The sequence below is a fragment of the Suncus etruscus genome, chromosome 4 (assembly GCF_024139225.1).
Source record: "Suncus etruscus isolate mSunEtr1 chromosome 4, mSunEtr1.pri.cur, whole genome shotgun sequence".
Classification (NCBI taxonomy): domain Eukaryota; kingdom Metazoa; phylum Chordata; class Mammalia; order Eulipotyphla; family Soricidae; genus Suncus; species Suncus etruscus.
The window spans coordinates 83,289,777-83,301,787 of NC_064851.1; the positions used below are offsets into that span (position 1 = coordinate 83,289,777).

At 33.5% G+C, this 12,011-nt stretch overlaps 1 non-coding gene across 1 annotated transcript; it reads right to left on the reverse strand.

Moving 5' to 3' along the window:
• Positions 1-551: 551 nt before the first annotated feature.
• LOC126008395 (U6 spliceosomal RNA) lies at positions 552-658 on the reverse strand. The gene has a single exon (XR_007495729.1). It is a non-coding gene; the product is annotated as a U6 spliceosomal RNA (small nuclear RNA).
• Positions 659-12,011: the final 11,353 nt, after the last annotated feature.

Sequence of the window (12,011 nt, forward strand, 5' to 3'; positions counted from 1 at the left end):
ATTTGATGTCAAGGTCTTTAATCCATTTGAATTTTACCTTCATACATGATGTTAACTGGGTGTCTAAGTTCAATTTTTTGAAAGTGGTTAGCCAGTTGTGACAACACCACTTGTTGAAGAGGCTTTCCTGCTCCATTTGGGATTTCTTGCTCCTTTATTAAAAATTAGGTGATTGTATTGTAGATTCTGGGGAACAGTCTCTGAGTACTCAAGCCTATTCCACTGATCTGAGGGTCTGTCTTTATACCAATACAATGCTGTTTTGATAACTATTGATTTGTAATACAGTTTAAAGTTGGGAAAAGTAATGCCTTCTATATTCTTTTTTCCTAGGATTACTTTAACTATTAGAGGGTGTTTATTGTTCCAAATGAATTTCAAAAGTGCTAGATCCACTTCTTTGAAGAATGTTATGGGTATTTTAGAGGGATCACATTAAATATCTACAATGCTTTGGGGAGTATTGCCATTTTAATGATGCTAAACCTGCCAATCCATGAGCAGGTAATGTGTTTCCATTTCCGTTGTGTGCTCTCTTATTTCTTTTTTTTTTAAATATGGAACACTTCACGAATTTGCGCATCATCCTTGTGCAGGGACCATGCTAATCTTCTCTGTATCGTTCCAATTTTAGTATATGTGCTGCCGAAGCGAGCACATGCTCTCTTATTTCTTAGTAGAGAATTTTATAGTTTTCTTTGAATAGGTCCTTTATGTCTTTTGTCAAGTTGACTCCAAGATATTTGAGTTTGTGTGGCCCTAATATGAATTGGGTTGTTTTCTTAATGTCCATTTCTTTCCTATCATTATTTGGTGTATAAAAAGGCCATTGATTTCTGTGTGTTAATTTTGTAGACTGACACATTGCTATATGAATCTATTGTTTCTACAAGCTTTTTTGTAGAAGCTTTAGTGTGTTCTAAGTAGAGTATCATGTCATCTGCAAAGAGTGAGAGCTTGACTTCTTTCTTTCTTATCTGGATTCTCTTGATGTCTTTATCTTGCCTAATCGCTATGGCAAGTACTTCCAGTACTATGTTGAAGAGGAGTGATGAGAGTGGACAGCCTTGTCTTGTACCAGAATTTAGAGGAAAGACTTTTAGTTTTTCTCCATGGAGGATAATATTTGCCATTGGTTTGTGGTAGATGGCCTTGACTATATTGAGAAAGGTTCCTTTCATTCTCATCTTGCTGAGAGTTTTGATCAAGAATGGATGTTAGACCTTATCAAATGCTTTCTCTGCATCTATTGATATGATCATGTGATTTTTATTTTTCATGTTGTTGATGTTGTGTATTATGTTGATATTTACAGATGTTAAATCATCCTTGCATTCCTGTAATGAAACCTACTTGATCGTAGTGGATGATCTTCTTAATTAGGCATTTAATCCTATTTTCCAGGATTTTGTTGAGGATCTTTACACCTGTGTTCATCAGGAATATTGGTCTGTAATTTTCTTTCTTGGCAGCATCTCTGTCTGGTTTTGGTATCAAGGTGATTTTGGCTTCATAAAAGCTGTTTGGACGTGTTCCCGTTTTTTCAATTTCCTGAAAGAATCTGGCTAATCTTGGTAGTAGTTCCTCTTGAAAGTTTTGAAAAAATTTATTAGCAAATCCATCTGGGCCTGGGCTTTTCTTTTGGGGCAGCCATTTTTACTGTTGCATTTTCCTCAATAGTGATGGGGGTATTTACATATGCTACAACCTCCTTACTCAACCGTGGAAGGTTATAAGAGTCCAAGAATTTATCTTCTAGGTTCTCATGTTTAGTGACATAGAATTTCTCAAAGTAGTCTCTGATTACCCTTTGAATCTCTGCAATATCTGTAATGATCTCCCCCTTTTCATTTCTGATATGGGTTATCAAGTTTCTCTCTGTTTGTGAGTTTTGCCAATGATATATTAATCTTTTTTTTTTCAAGGAACCAACTTCTGCTTTTGTTAATCTTTCTAATTGTTTTTTGTGTTTCCATTTAATTGATTTCTCCTCTAAACTTTGTTATTTCCTTCTGTCTCACTATTTTTGGTTTCTTTTTTTTGATCATTTTCTAATTTTATAAGCTACATCATTAGGCTGTTCAGGTATGCCCCTTCTTCTTTCCTGATGTGTGCTTGAAAAGCTATAAACTGGGGCCAGTGAGGTGGCGCCAGAGGTAAGGTGTCTGCCTTGCAAGTGCTAGCCAAGGAAGGACCATGGTTCGATCCCCCAGCGTCCCATATGGTTCCCCTAAGCCAGGGGCAATTTTTGAGTGCTTATCCAGGAGTAACACCTGAGCATCAAATGGGTGTGGCCGAAAAAAAAAAAAAAAAAACGAAAAGCTGTAAACTTTCTTTCATGACTGCTTTTGCTGTGTCCCATAGATTCTGGTAGTTTGTGTCTTCATTGTCATTTGTTTCCAGGAAAGTTTTGATTTTGTCTTTAATTTCAACTCGGACCCACTGGTTGTTCAGTAGCAGGCTGTTTAAATTCCAGTTGTCAAAGTATATTTTCTGTGTCCCTTTTTAGTTCATATCTAATTTCAGAGCCTTGTTGTCAGCAAAGGTAGCCTGCAAAATTTCTATCCTCTTGATTTTATGGAGAATGAGAATGAGCCATGTATGTTGGAGAAGAATGTATATCCAGGTTTCTGGGGATGGAGTGGCCTATATATATATATATATATATATATATATATATATATATATATATATATATATATATATATATATCATTGTGTATAAGTTTGGTGTGCTTATTGGTTTCTCTTGTCTTAAATATACCTTTCAGTTTTACCTTTAAGGCTGGTTTTGCATCTGTGAAGTTTTTGAGTTGTTGTTTATCCGTGAAGCTATGTATCCTTCCTTCAAACCTAAATGTGAGTCGACTTGTGTGCAGTATTTTTGATGAAGCCTCCATTTCATTCAGTTTTGTCACAATATCCCACCACTGTCTTCTGACCTTGAGAGTTTCTTGTTACATATCTGCTGTAAAACTTATAGATGCTCCTTTGAATGTAATTTCCCTTTTTGATCTTGCTGCTTTCAATATTCAATCTCTATCTATAGGATTCGTGATTGTGACTAGGATGTGTCTTGGGGTGTTTTTCTTTGGTTGGTCTCTTTTAGCTGGGACTCTTAGGGCATGCAGGATTTGATTGCATGCAGTCTTTAGCTCTGGAAGCTTCTCTACGATGATGTATTTGACTGTAAATTCTTTCTATGGATCCCGTTCCTGGGTCTCTGGCACTCCAATGATTCTTATGTTGTTTCTGTTGAGTTTATCAAAGACTTCTTTTTTATCTGTTCACATTCTTTGAGAACTTTTTCCATTGTATGATCATTTGACTTAAGATTCTTTTCCAGTCTCTTCTGCTGTATGAAGTTGTTCTGTATTTGATCTTCCAGGTACTGATTCTGTCCTCGGCGTTTGTACTGTTTTGTACTGTTGTGGTGTTTCACCTTCTTTTTCCCCTTCATCTCTCAAACCTAGGATGAGAGCCTCTAAAAGGACTCCACCCATTTTTGGAGTATTTTATTTTTTCCCCAGTTTTTTACTTTTCTCTTCTTCAAACAAAACCACATAACTTGAACAACCTAGTCCCGCCTCCCAATTAGAGGGGGAAATAAGGGAGTTGCCAAGACAAAACAGGTGTAAGACCACAAAGTAGTAAGCTAGGCACAGAGGGGATCACTTATTCTAGAAGCCCCGGGGGTGAGGAAGAGGATATGGGAGGTAGGATGGGAATGGAGGTGGAGGGAGGACAATTCGGTAATGGGAATTCCCCTAATTTTATGTTAATATGTACCTAAATTATTATTGTCAATGATATGTAAGCCACTATGATTAAAATAAAATTATATTTAAAAATAAAAATAGAATAGTAAGGAATATTAAATGATTAAAAAAAAAGAAAAAGAAAGAAAAAGTGCATGGCCGTGTTGTCATTGATGTCTTCTTTCAGATTTGTCAAAAATTGTATTAAATATTTTATAGGTCTTTCATTTGGTGCATATAGTTTAGGAGTGTCATTTATTCCTGTTGTACATATCCCTTTATTAGAATGAAATGTCCATCTTTGATTCTTATAATTTTCTGTATCTGAAGTTTGTGTCATCTGATATTATATGGCCACCCCATCTTTTTTACTTGCTTTGTTGTTTGTTATGGGGGGCTACACCCGGTGATGTTCAATGATTATTCCTCACTATGTGCGCAGAAATTGCTTCTGGCTTAGGAGACCATTTGGGCCTTTGGAAGATTGAACTGTGGTCCATCCTAGGTCAGCCGCTTGCAAGTCAAACACCCTACTGCTGCACCACCACTCTTGCCCCCACCCCAACTTTTTTAAGGTACTTGTTTAATTTGATTATTTTCCTCCAGTCTTTAATTTTGTGTCCAATATTTGTTCTCTATTCAGATGTGTTTCTTGTAGACAGCAGAATGTTGGAGTCAGATTTTTGATCCACTTTGCCACTCTGTGTCTCTTAATAGGTGCATTTAGTCTAGTGATGTTGAGAGAGATAATCATCATTGATTTAATGTCATATTATGTATAATTTGGTGCATTTCTTGTTTTTTCTTGTCTTAAAGTTGACCTTTCAGTTTTCCTGTAAGGCTGATTTTAGGTCTGTAAAATTTCTGAGCTGCTGTTTATCCTTGAAGCTATGTATACTTCCTTCAAACCTGAAAGTGAGTTTGGCTGGATGCAGTATTCTAGGTAAAGCATTCATTTTTTTTTTTTTTGAATTTTGTCATTACTTTCTATCACCGCTTTCTGTCCTGGAGGGTTTCTTGTGACAGGTCTGCTGTAAATCTCAAGGATGCTTCTTTGAATGTAATTTTCCTTTTTGTTCTTGATGCTTTTAGTATTCTATTCCTATCTGTGGTATTCGTCATTGTGACCAGAATTTGCTTTGGGTGCTTTCTTCAGGTCTCTGTTAGCCAGTACTCTTCTGGCATACAGGATTTGCTTGCATGTGTGCTTTAGCTCTCGGAGTTTCTCTGCAATAATGTCATTAACTTTTGATTCTTCCTGAGGATTTTCGTCTGGGGTTCTGGGACTCCAATAATTCTTATGTCTGTTGAGTAAATCAATGACTTTTCTATTTTTATCTGTTCATATTTTGAGTAATTTTTCCATTATCTGATTATTTGTTTTAATGCACTTTTCCAATCTCTTCTGCTGTATGGAGTCGTTTTGCATCTCCTCTTCTAACTCATTGATTCTGTCCTCAGCTGCTTTTTCTCTGTTGGAGAGGCTTTTCATTGAGGTTTTCATTTAATTCACCAACTTTTTAAGTCCTGTTATTTCAGTTTGGAGTTTTCTGATTTCTATATTTATAGTCTGTTCAGATCAACCTATGCTTTCTTTGAGTTCTATGAACATTTCCATATTTCTTCTTTAAACTCTTTTCTGAGAGAATAATTAGGTGGTTAACACTTTTGGGGTCATCAATGCTGCCATCTTATTCTCTATGCATGGTATTGGCCAGCATTGTTTCCTCATTGCACACTTGTAGTGTGTTTTTTCTACGTGTTATGGTGGGGTACATTCACTAGAAGATGCACATGGCAGGCAAAATAGAGTTACCATACATCTCTTGCTCCACCCTTTGTGGGATGGACAGCTCACCTCTGAACAAGTGCCCTCTGGAAATGATGGGCGGGGTGGATCAAATTCCAGGACATAGGACAGCATAGAAGTAGAGTCCAGAATGTCTGCTGCATCAGAGCAGCATACAGCATCAATCAGCTCCGCCCTTTGTGGAATGCCTTCAGAGATTGATGGGCAGGAAAAATCAAAGCCAGGACACAGAAAAGCAGAGAAGCAAAGTTCAGAATGTCTGCCATGTCAGAAAAGTACACATCAGATTAGCAATCCAATTAGGTCTTTCTAATACATTAGAGAGACCTAAATTTAAATCTGAGTTTTAACTTAGTAACTATGACAGTGAACATTTGCCTAATTTGACTATCCCTCAGTTTCTGACTTCTGATATAACTTATTTAGATTAACTATATTGTATAACATCAAATAAAATATTATTAATTATAATAAATGTATTTTAAAAGGTTATAAATCTTTAACTTTAAATTAAGGAGTGTTGACTAAATAATAAAATATTGTTAACTGATACTCTTTAATCATAGAAATAATATAAAAAATCTCATTATGGTCTTACAAAAATAAGCCTATTATCTAGGAGTTCTTGAACCAAACATCTCTTACGATTTTGACAGGCTGATATTTTTAATATGGTTAAATCAAGTATCTTGTTTAGAGAAGTAATTTCTCTTCCTTTTTTATATGTGAGTTCACATTTTTTGAAAATGTTATCTTGAATTTTTAAGTTATTAGATGCCACTTTGATGATCTCACTTATACGTTGGCTATAAATAAACATACCAAGAGAATAAAGAATTGGCACAGGCAATAGATCTGAGAACCAATCTTACCAGAATAGGGGATGGGAAAACAGGGTAATTTGAGAAGAGAGGAATCTCTGGTATAGAATGTTTTGATGAACTTTGTATACTTAAGACCCAATGATTAACATCATTATAAATAATGGTACCTATAATTAAATGAATATTTTAAAATGGTGCCAATTTTAGAATAGTAAGAAAATTCCATTTATGATTACCAAATAGCACTTGAGTAAGCTTGAGTATTTGTGTAAGCATTTGAGCAAGAATTCTATAATTTGAATTTATATATATATATATATATATATGTGTGTGTGTGTGTAACATATATAATATAAGATGTGGTATATAAACACATATATGTTATATATATGAGTTTACCACTATAGTAATATTTATAAATCTAGGCTGTAGAAATAAAAAGAAATACAGACATGGGTGTGTGTATATATGTATATGTATGCATATATACACATATACATATATAACATATATATATTATATTTTCTGGCGTAACTCTTCCTGTTAAAAAATAGGGTTTGAGCACCAGCAATGCTCAAATACCAGTGATGATAATACCAGCCAGATACCAGCAATGACACCAGGAGGATGGATGGTATGCAGTGCTTGGTAACTCAGCTCCTCTGTGTGCCCTGAAAGATTAATTAGGACAAGCAGAGGACTGAATGATGATGCCTGGCAGCTGCATGGGATGCAGTGGTAAGAGGGAGGTGGATCACTCGTCCTTGAATCTGTAGTAAGTTTCAGTATGCCATATACCAGGGTATAAGACAACTCTCGACTTTTAAAAAGTTTTTCATGGATTAAAAAGTCATATTATACGCCAGAAATTACAGTATATATGTATATGTGTCTTGATAGTCACAGTTTAGATTAAAACAAAAAGGAAATCCCATTGTGGTTAACCATGTCTTGAACTTCTATTTAAAGTAAATTGCTTGGTTTTAACAGAAGTATTTGATTTGCAAGGTTTACTTTGAATTAGAAAAATTACACAAACGAAAAGAAATTCTCATAAAATGAAGCTGTACCTGTGGTAAAAATAATTTTTGAAATATATCCAGCAAATAGTAATTAATTTTAATATCATATTATATATAAACAAAATTAATTTTAAGATGCAAATAGTATTGTAAGCTAGCAAAAGGCCATGAGTTACAGTAAGAATAGGTTGCATTTCAATGCTTGCCTTATGAAACTGACTTCTGTCAGAACAAATTGTTATATATTCATCAAAAGTGTCAGATGCTTCTATCTATTTTCCTGAGATAATCATTGAAGTAATCTGGCAGGAAGTATACAAAAACTGGATGTCTGTTCCTATAATTGTCATATTGTCACCTAAAAATTAAGAATCATGCTGGATATAGCTAAGCTAGAATGTAGATAACAGGTATAAATAAGTCTGATTTAGTATATAATGATTTTAGATCAAATCTAGATCCTTGATTTTATATTTTTCCCTATAGTACAGTGGAGTTTTATGATTCCTGTTCGCTTTATGCATATATGTTAAAATTTCAGTGAAGGAACATATTTTTCCCAAAGGCTTAAAAAATCTTATGACTGAAATAAATTTTAAATAAAAAATTGACAGTTTACAATCCATAAAATTATGACATTTCAGAAACACTTTAAATATATATATACACATATATATGCTTAAATATATTTCTGTTTTTTTCAATAGATTATTCTCCCTATTAATGAGACTGAAAAAAAGTTAATAAAATATTCAGCTGCCTAGTGAAGTCTATAAAGAATTCAGTTATAATAGTGATTTAGCCCAAATATCTTATTCTGACACAAAATCCTTGAAATTCTCATTTTACTCTACTAAACTTAATTTAAAAATATCACTAGGGAAGAGCTATAATTAATTACAACTTAAGTATAACACATTTTCTAGATAATCAAAGTATTTATCATTTTATTTGTAATGAAATGCTCATCATCTTATTTGTTTGCTTGCTCTTCATGAGGAGAGTTTATATTAGCCAAGTCACTTTGTTTGCATTCATTTTATGTTTTTCATTCACAAGGATTTCACTTTTGGAAAGTACTTTAATTTAGAGCAAAGTGTTGGACTGGAACTCCTAAAGGTACTCTACCAATCTTGCTCTGTTTATAATTATTAAAAAAAATTCCCACCCAGCTCCAAAGAAAGCTTTTAAAAGAGGACCAGTCATTTCATAGAGATCAGGAGAGTAGCCCCAAGCACATTCCAATTAGACAAGTCAAGACGTTATTCACAATTAAATATCATAATTGTGTGCATTTATGTACACTCTGATGTTGGGTGATAACAAGAGCATAAACAATGAAAAAATCACTAGATAACCCCACAATTACTTTTAAGGAAATTTTTTTTAAATACATGTTTCTAAGATTTTCTTTGAACTACTAAACTTTAAGAATGTATATGTGACTAGGTGGACATTATTTTTCTTTCTGAATTGCTAAAGAGGACAAGAAGAGACATGTGCAAAGAAGAAATTATAATCTATATTATGAATAATAAAAAAATTGACACCAATATGTAAATAGGCCTGAAATTTACATTATTAAAAATTTTAATTAAATCATATGAACATATTTTATTTAATTTATAATGTTGAACTTAAACATGTTGACAATGATATTTTTGGTTGAAGTAGTAGCTGTTTATAAGACAACTGCTCTAGAGATACAATTTCTATGAAGCCATACCATATTAATTCTTAACATATCACCATACTATATTAATCACCAAAGTACCATGATCACTTTCCACAGTCCACTGGATCATCTTTCCTTATAATTCCATTCTCTTTCACTCTGATAACCTCAGTTATGTGGTCATAGTCAAGTGCTTGTTTTCTTTTAATGCTGCCACATTGCTTTACTTATATCCAGCATATATGTGTGATCATCCAACCCTGACATATCTTTTAGTATGATCCGTTCCAATTCCACCCAGACTTCTTCCACTGAATATAAATGAATATATCTTTTCTTATAATTGAGTAATATATCTTTGAGTATATACCACATCTTTATCCACTCATCTGTCATCAGGCACTGAAGTTATTTCTAAGCCTTGCCTAGTCTAATCTGCAATGAATGTAGGCAAGCATAGTTTTGAATTAGCTTTTTTAAGATTATTTCTATAGATACCTTGAAGTATAATTATATGACCAGGTGGTATACTTATCTTTAATACTTGAGAGTTCCAATACTGTTTTCTAGAGGGTGACCTGTTTACATGCCATCAATATGTATGTTTATTTTTTCTATATCTTAACCAATTATTTCCGATATTTTTATATGCACAGTTTTTAATAGTATGGCATAATATATAATTTTGGTTTTAATATTTTGATTTTCATTTCCCTAGTAGTAGTAGTAGTAGTAGTAGTAATGAGATTTTTTTATATATGCTTGTTGTCATCTGTACATTTTATTTGCCAAAATATTTTTTGATAGATTTTTTCTTTATTTGTTGTTTTTAGTTTATTATTTTAAATATTAGTTCTTTATAAAATGTACTATGTGCAATATATTTATTTGTCATTTTTATTTATAATTTTGTCTAGTTCTATTTGTTTTATCTAGTCCTATTTCTTTTCTTGCCTTGCTGTTGGAATCAAATAAATGACTGTTTTTATATGCTATTCAACATATTTTAGGACCTCTATTTAAAATTAAAAAATTTCCCTTTTATCTTCCTTTTGCTGTTGATTTGCTAGTACATGCTTTCCCTGGAGTTGTACTCTTTTTGTGATATAATACCGGTTACCAAGAATAAATTTCTTGGTTTCATGATGCAATGTTCTACAATGAGACAAATTATCAGGTTTTATGTCTAAGTTCATTCTAAATTTACCACTAAGCATTAACTTACATGCATCATGGGAGAAAGTGCCCAGTTTTATTATTCTGCATGTGGCTATCCAATTTTCCAAGCTTCATACATTGCAAATACTTTTCTTTGGTAATTGAATATGATTCTACATTGTATGCTAAAGAATTTTGAAACAAGAATTTTAATAAACATTTAATTCTAAGTGTTGAATAAAACTCTTTTCTCCAAGTCTCTCATTCCCATTAATTATAACATAATTTGAAAAATGTGAAGACCACTCTAATCAAATTAATTTTTCAATCATTGCTCTTTTATTTTGAAATTATTACTGTCTTTATTTCTTACTTGACATCCAACAATAAAGAAGAGTTTGTGGTTTTCCTAAAGGTTTTGAAGGTGATGCTGAGAAATTGAAAATTGGGAAGTAAATAAAAAGAAAAGATTCAGGATATATTTTATATTTGGACTGAGAAATGGTGTGGGTTATTACTCTGGCTATTTCAGTAGAAACACTTTCCACTTGGGGTAAGAAGAGACCTAAATCAAGAGCTCAAGTTTGGGGGGCCGGGCGGTGGCGCTAAAGGTAAGGTGTCTGCCTTGCCAGCGCTAGCCTAGGACGGACCGCGGTTCGATCCCCCAGTGTCCCATATGGTCCCCCAAGCCAGGAGCGACTTCTGAGCGCATAGCCAGGAGTAACCCCTGAGCGTCAAACAGGTGTGGCCCAAAAACCAAAAACCAAAAAAAAAAAAAAAAAAAAAAAAAGAGCTCAAGTTTGAGACAATTGCATTTTCTAGTGAAAATTTCCAATAGCCATGTGTGCAAGTTTCTATGGTGAGATGATACCACTTTATAGAGAAAGGAGCAGGAGGAGCAATGCAGTTAGGACAAAAACTGTATCACTATGACCATAATTATTGGAACTGATCACTCGGACAATAGTTGATAGATATAAAGTGATATGCACAGTATCCCTTAATTAACAATAGTGAAAGCCACAATGTCTAAAAGGAAAAACTAAGAGGGAGAGAGGAAGGGAGAGAGAGAGGGAGAGGGAGAGGGAGAGAGAAAGAGAGAGAGAGGAGCAAACAGCCTGATTCAGAGACAGGCAGAACATTGGTGGTAAGAAACATTCATGGATGAAGGGGGACATGCACTGTATGACTGAAATTCAATTTTGAACAAGTTTGTAATAACGGTGTTCAATAAAGAAGACTAAATTAATCCAAAAAATTCCTTTAGTCAAATTAGTTAAGTCAAAACTAACAGGCCAAACTGGCTCATAAATTAGTGTCTTTTTTTTTTTTTTTTTTGAGAAGAGACAGAAATAAATCCCAATGTTCCTTCTTTGAGGAGAAACCAGACACTAAAAAGATCTTTTTTATTTAGCATTGCTAAATAAATTATTGGTCAGATCTTTGGCAATTCTAATTGCAGATATACCCCTCTCCCCAATCACACTTAAAGAACATTGAAAAGTAATAATTAATTCTGTACTCATTTAACTTTAATATCCCAACAACTACATTACTGTGGTATTGTGTAAAAAATGTTTTACCTCTCACTTAAAATTCTTTAAGTCAGAGGCTATAATTCTTTCAGACTTACCATTTTTCAAAGCTACTAGAGAAAACGGCAATTAAATTCCCTTGGTTAATTTCTAAACTCATCATGTTTCTTAGAATTAGAGATTATTTGTGACTGTTTTTGGATTATGCTTCTGTGGTGTGTTTTTAGGTT